A 7,048-nucleotide genomic window follows, 5' to 3' on the forward strand; every position below is an offset into this window, starting at 1 on the left:
TGAGCTTAACCTACTGAGCCTCCCAGGCGCCCCACAGTGGTATATTTTGTAACTCAGTCCCATCTGAAGCTCTTCCCAGGTGCAGCCAGGATATGGGAAAGCTGCTGGCTCACGTCAGAGCGCCCACTCGCAGACACCCAGCACTTTCCTGCCTGTTTCTGCAAATACCTGAGGCTTCCCAGGCGGAGGCTCAGCCTCACTGGTTGTGATCCTCTACCCGGAGATGCTGTTTCCCTAAATGACTACGCAGTGTGTGACTTCACAACAAGCCCCTGCCCCCGCCACCTGCCCTGCTCAGTGCAGAGCTACTCTGAGAAGTTGCAATCTTATATCAAAAGTTCAGAAATAGAAGTAAAACCAAGGAATGACCAAAGCTGTCGTTAGAGTTTATTGTGCGCACAGCAGAAATACTGTTCGTGAACCAGGGGTCCTCAAGCCAAACATGGAATGAGGCCCGAGGGTATCGTTTCATAAAGCAGCTCATATAGGGAGGGGGTAGCAACTGTTTATTCTCCCCAGTGATTAGTTATAATAGTAGAGTTTTCTTAAATGATAGGGAATTAGTTCGTGGTTATCTCATCCATTTGGGGAATCCGTTGGAAGTTTTGCTCATGAGGCGTAAGCAAGAAATGAAAGGCAGTCTTGCAAAATAAGCTAAAGTAAGCTTTGCTTTGAGATTGTACTGGTTTTGTTAGCTTTGGGAAGTTTCTAGGCTAACCTCCACTGGTTTTCGATTTTAACAACTACAATGCCACGCCCATCAGTAGACTCATAAGTGCTGCTGGAAGCCAGGTGCAGTTGGTAGTTTAAAAAAAGGAACTGAGGAGGCAATTCTCCATTTTCTTCCTCCCTCCAGCCCTCTTTTAAGGGGAGTTTTTTCTAGCTACTTTTTCCTCATTTGATTACCTTGCTCTCCTCCTCACATCCTGGACGGGGCAGAGGGGATGGGAACAGCTTCACATCAGCAAACAGAGCACCAGGTAAGCCATTTCCTCATTCTGTTTTCTTCCTGATGTGTCAGACCACAAAGCCTCCTCTTTTTATAACGTTAATAACATTTCTCTCTTGTTTCATGAGCACTTACTATGTGTCAACTATTTCACCTTGTATGTATATTTATATTTGGTTACTGATTCGGATGTGTAACATGGATTTTTAAAAAGTGGAAGAAAAATATCACTCTGAGCCAGTATATGTTTGGAAAGTATTACACTGGTCCATAAACATACCTACCAATTATCATCCCCTACCACAAAGCCTCCTGGTGAACATACAGTGGGGAGCACATCACAAAGGGCTATGTCGCAGTTCTAATAATTCAGTCTTTGGTAGTGTATTATCTATACAAACGCTAGGAGAACTTTCTTAAAGATTGGATTTGTGAAACACCAGCCTCTTACCATTTCTTTGCTTTTTATAAACCATTTAAGACAGATATATTCTAGTTGATATTACATTTATAAGTGAATTTTAGAGGGGCACCTGGATGGCTCAGTTGGTTAAGTGTCTGACTTCAGCTCAGGACATGATTTCACGGTTTGTGGGTTCGCGCCCCGAAGGGCTCTGCTGACAGTTCAGAGCCTGGAGACTGCTTTGGATTCTGTATCCCCCTTTCTGTCTGCCTCTCCCCCCTTCATGCTCTGTCTCTGTCTCTCTATCAAAAATAAACAAACATTTAAAAAATTAAAAAATAAATGAATTTTAGAGTTTCCTCTGGCAGGAGTAATAATTTAGCAAAACATTATTAAAACTGGATAAATATCAGGATAAAAAGAAAACCAAGACAGATATATCCTAGCTTTTGCTAACATTTGGTGAGAAAGGTAATGCATAAAACTTCATAGTCTTTACATATCAGATATTATAATAATTGCTATAACAATGTAAATTATCTTTTACTTATGTAAGGACAATGAAATTTTCAAAAACTAACCTGGAAAGGATACTGAGAGAAAATATAAACATTTTTTTTTCAAGTTTGTTTATTTTGAGAGAGAGAGCACGCAAGCGATCGCAGGAGGGGCAGAGAGAGAGTCCTAAGCAGGCTCTGTACCCTCAGTGCAGAACCAACCCAGGACTCAAACTCATAAACTGTGAGATCATGACCTGAGCTGAAATCAAGTGTTGGATGCTCAACTGACTGAGCTACCAAGGAACCCCAAAAATGTAAACATTTAAAAATAATTTTTAACTGTTTAATCAAATATGGTACCAATATTTGCAGTTTTATGTTAATCAGGAATTCTAGCTTTTAAAACATCTGTTATTTCTTGCGGCACCTGGGTGGCTCAGTGGGTTAAGCATCTGACTTCGGCTCAGGTCAGGATCTTGTGGTTTGTGGGTTTGAGCTCTGTATGGGGCTCTATGCTGACAGCTCAGAGCCTGGATCCTGGCTTGGATTCTGTGTCTCCCTCTCTCTCTGCCCCTTTCCCACGCACACTCTGTCTCTCTCTTTCACAAATAAATAAACATTAAAAAATAAATAAAACCTCTATTATTTCTTTAGACCAAGAATGATGAAGTAGAATGAGATCAAATACCTATAATTATTTATAAAACCCACATTAAGACAATATTTAAATTTTTTATTTCTTTGACTTGCTCTTGCTATCTAGTAATATAAGTAAAAAAAAGAAGTGTAATTTTAAATGAGATGGGAGCTAGAAAGAATATAATTCACTTTTAGATCAACTGCAATAGACATAATTGTTCAATTGATTTAAAGTTAGTAACTGAGTATTATTTCACATACATTAAGTCCTGAATACCAGAGGTATCATTAACATATTTTCATAATGACTATGATTGTCATAATTTCCGTAAGTGACTATTATTATGATTAAACTTCATTATATACTGAATGATTTTGTGGCACTGCCTTTTTTTACATATCTGTTTTAAGGTGCATTTCTCTTTTGAGATGATTTGCCTCCCAAGGTTTATTCAAGTTTAATTTTGTGTTCATTACTTTTCTTTATGGATTATATTTATTAATTAAAATGCAGTATGGATACTTCTTTCTAAGTTGAAAATTACAAATCATTACCTTAAGCAAAATTTGAAAAATCAAGTACAAATGAATCAGGGTAATACTAAATTTACTAAATTTTAGCTTGTTCTCTAAACTTTTCACAGGTCAAGCAATATTCTCCTGCCAATGGCTTATACAAAGCTTATACAATGAATGAGTCAAAGATTATAATTTCTCTAACACTTCAGTTGTTTGTACTACCTGGAAATATTTGAGTCTAAGATAAATGAACTCAGCATGTGTGATGGATAACAGTATAGTTGGGAAAAATCGGGAAAAAAAAAAAAAGTGTGGACTTCAGAGTTAGGCGTATATTGATTCCAGAATCTGAATACCTTGTTAAACCTCATGAAGTCCCAGATTCCTGATTCAAACTGCTCATAAAAATATTGTGAGCATTAAATGAGATCATTTATAACTAAGAAATCATTTATATGACACACTGATAATGTCTGATGCATGAAAGTTGCTCCATTTTATTTAAATATTAACTTATTCATTCAACAAATACCTGTGAACACTTACAATGCAAGAGCACTCTGGTAGGCACCAAAGATACATCATTAATAAGAGACACTTAGTCTCTGCCTAATGGAGTGTAGTCGCTAATACTCCATAGTTATTGCCTCCCACCCCACCCCCCACTTCCTTTCTTTATACAACTGGCCTATTTTATCCTGTTGATGAGAACACATTGATCAACAATATCCTTGCCTGAGAAGTGGCCTGTGAGTTCTCAGAAATGACATTGACAACAAGAGATCTAAATCGCAATAATTACATCATTTAACTCAATAGTTAATACTGTTAACCCATCAGTTAACTGGATACCTTTGAAAGTGAAATGATACCAAGCATTTCCCTGTCTCTGGGAATACTCTAGTGACCAAGGCAGAAAACACCCTAATGGTCGATAAAACCTGCTGAAGAAGAGGGGCCTTACATAACTACAGATAATTGAGGGATTAGAAGTGTGTCAAGGTGAGAAGTGGGCATTAGCAGATTTTTTTCAGAGGGAGTAGGGGGAGGGGAGAATCAAGTCATTCGTGAAATCTCTTTCAGGCATTTTCTTTGGAACACACCAAACATCTCATTTGCAGGTAATGAGTGAGCAGTTAGGTAACTCAGTTTGAATTCTGGCTTGCCTACCTGTTAGCTCTGTGACCTTGAGCACCTCTTTGATCTAAGCCTCCTTTTTCTCATTTGTGAAGTGGTATTAATAATAGCAATTACCTTATGGGGCATTCATGAGGAGTAAATGATTCAGTTAGGGTGCTTACCCTCAAGGTTAGCACACAGTAAGGGCTCAGAACACTTCAGACATTAAGTCATGATTATGGGTCTAGACAACAGAAGGGCCCATATGGGCTCATGCGATTACGGGCCTAGACATCAGAAGGTTGTCTGGGTTAGAAGTATGGGTTTCAGGATCTTGAACCCAAAGATGATAACCAATTCTACGAGGAGGTGAAAAGATTAATTGACAGTGGAGAAAGAACAAAATAAGAGTTTGGTACTGATCCCATATAAATGATATGTGATGAGCAGTTAGAGAAGATAGAGCTGACCAAGGACACTAAGAAGGAGCATCAGAGTAAATTGGAGGAAAACAGAAAATAACGTTGCTTGAAAAACACTCCTTTCAGGAGGATGAAGTGGGTACCTCTGTCGAGTGCTTCCGAGAGGTCATCTGGGGAATAAAAGCTATACTTTGGATATGTGATATAGGAGTTAACAGTGGCCTTAGTTGGTAATGTCTCAGACAAACAGTGGGCAGAAGTTAGATTGGAATGGAATAAGGATTGGAGTGGAAGGTGAAGAAAGGGAAGAAACTATTACAGATTACTACTTTGAGATATTTGATTGTGAAATTTAAAAAACTGAGAAATAGCCTAATATACTGGGTAGTGAAGTAATTTTTTTTTTGGTTAGAAACATGAGCCTTTTTAATGCTAATAAATAGAGAGGTAGAGTTGGAAATTATAGGGCAGAAAGGATACAACCAGATTTTCTGACTGTAGATGGTTGAGTTGGTTAGAATCGGGTGGGGTCGCCTTTTCCATTGCAGTGAGAAGGGAGGAAGGTCAGGAGTCTTTTCCTGTCAAGAGGAAGATGGATGCTTTTCTGGGAGGTAGATTTTGGATAGAGAGGAAAAATGGATTACTTAGGGCAAGAAAGGTGAAATGATGGATGTTGGCATTTACACTTGGCGGAAAGAGAAGTGGCAGAGATTATCCGGTGATGGGCTGGAAAGTCGTGATGAGCTGGCAGAACCCGTGTATGCACAGGCAGTGGCGATTAGAGCAAAGAAGCAGATCAGCTGGATGATTAGGAATTTGTGCTCAGTAACGTGTTTGGGCTTCATCAAATACATCTTAAATCATCACAACTAAAGATTAGTAGTTAAAATCATATATTTTCATACCTATAAAGGATATGAAAGACGTTGAAAATTCATTGTCAATTTTGTGGGATTGGAGGAGAAATCTAATAATTTGAATAGAAAATGTGACCCGACAGAGGCCCTTTTCTCTCCTAAACTCCACACAGCAGGGTTTCCAAAGCTAGTAAAACTTTAATTTCGCCCTTCAGTGTCTCATAAGACTAAAAACTTCAATTTTGGCCACATGGATGGAAAGGCTGTGGAAAGAGTTTTGTACGTGAAATGGAACAAGTTCATCCTTCCGCTGAGTTTCCCACTTTGCAAAAGCATCAGTTTTCAAGAGACTGCCTTGGCACTGGTGTTACTGGGGGGAAATGTGACTTTTATGGAAGTCCCTGCTGGCGGACTCTCCGAAACTTTAGTTTTCCTGAGTGAGGCCGAAGCACCAGGAAACCTGGGCTCATTAAGTAACAAAAACAACCGGGATTCCAACTTTAAATTCTACTAAAGCAACTTTTCATCTTGCTTAAAAAATTTTGGAAGTTAATGGCTCTATTTCATTGACTTAATATGATTTGAAAATCTCAAGCATCAACTTTCTCAATAGCTTCTAAGTATTTTAGAAAATGGGCTTCTGATCATTCAATAAAACTCTTTGGGAGTGCTATCTTTGCAAGACCACGTGCAGTTAAAGTATTGGGACATAATTTGGCTACTAAATGTGAACAAATTGTGTGTGTGTATGTCTGTGTGTGTGTTTGTGTGTCCATTCCTAAAAATCACCATATCTACCCTATGTTTAATATTTGTGTGATTAAAATTTATAACTGTAATTACCTATTCATAACCCTATGAATCAAAACAGTAATTGTGTTACTTTCTAGACCAAAGTTAGGTTTTTGTTTGGGTTTGTATTTGTCATTTTGTTCTTCTTTTTTTAATGTTTAGAGAGAGAGAGACAAAGCATGAGCAGGGATGTGGGGGGTGGGGCGGTGAGAAGCACAGCGAGGGAGACACAGAATCAGAAGCAGACTCTGGGCTCTGAGTTGTCAGCACAGAGCCTGACGTGGGGCTCGAACTTACCAACCATGAAATCGTGACCTGAGCTGATTAGATGCTTTAACTGACTGAGCCACTCAGGTGCCCCAACATTTTGTTCTTCTTACATTTCTTCCCTGTCAGCCCAAGTTTCCTAGGACTGAATTTGATAATCACACAGACTTTGCTAGAAAGATCTACAAGCAAACATAGGGCAATGCAATTCGTAAAAGATCCAGGTATTTTTACATTTAGGTCATATAGAAGTATGTGAGATGCATATGGATATTTTTATAGGCTATTTCTTATTACAGTTGTTCTCAGGTATTAGTAAAAGCAAATCTCATTGACTTATTCTCTTTGTAGTTTAACGTACACTAAATCATTCACAGTAGCTATCATGAGGAAAATCGGTGACTGGCATTGCTGCACACCAATGATGTAGTCCTACAGATTAGACACCTAAACCAGAGGAAGATTGGGCTGGAATTAAGGATGTGCTGAGTTCCTCGTGTCATGGCCTTTGGTCTGATGTGTCTACCAGGGAATAACTTTTTAAATCGATATGAAGACAGCATTTGAGCTACCTGTCAGAA

The sequence above is a fragment of the Crocuta crocuta genome, unplaced genomic scaffold (genome assembly GCF_008692635.1).
Source record: "Crocuta crocuta isolate KB4526 unplaced genomic scaffold, BGI_CrCroc_1.0 scaffold101, whole genome shotgun sequence".
Lineage (NCBI taxonomy): Eukaryota > Metazoa > Chordata > Mammalia > Carnivora > Hyaenidae > Crocuta > Crocuta crocuta.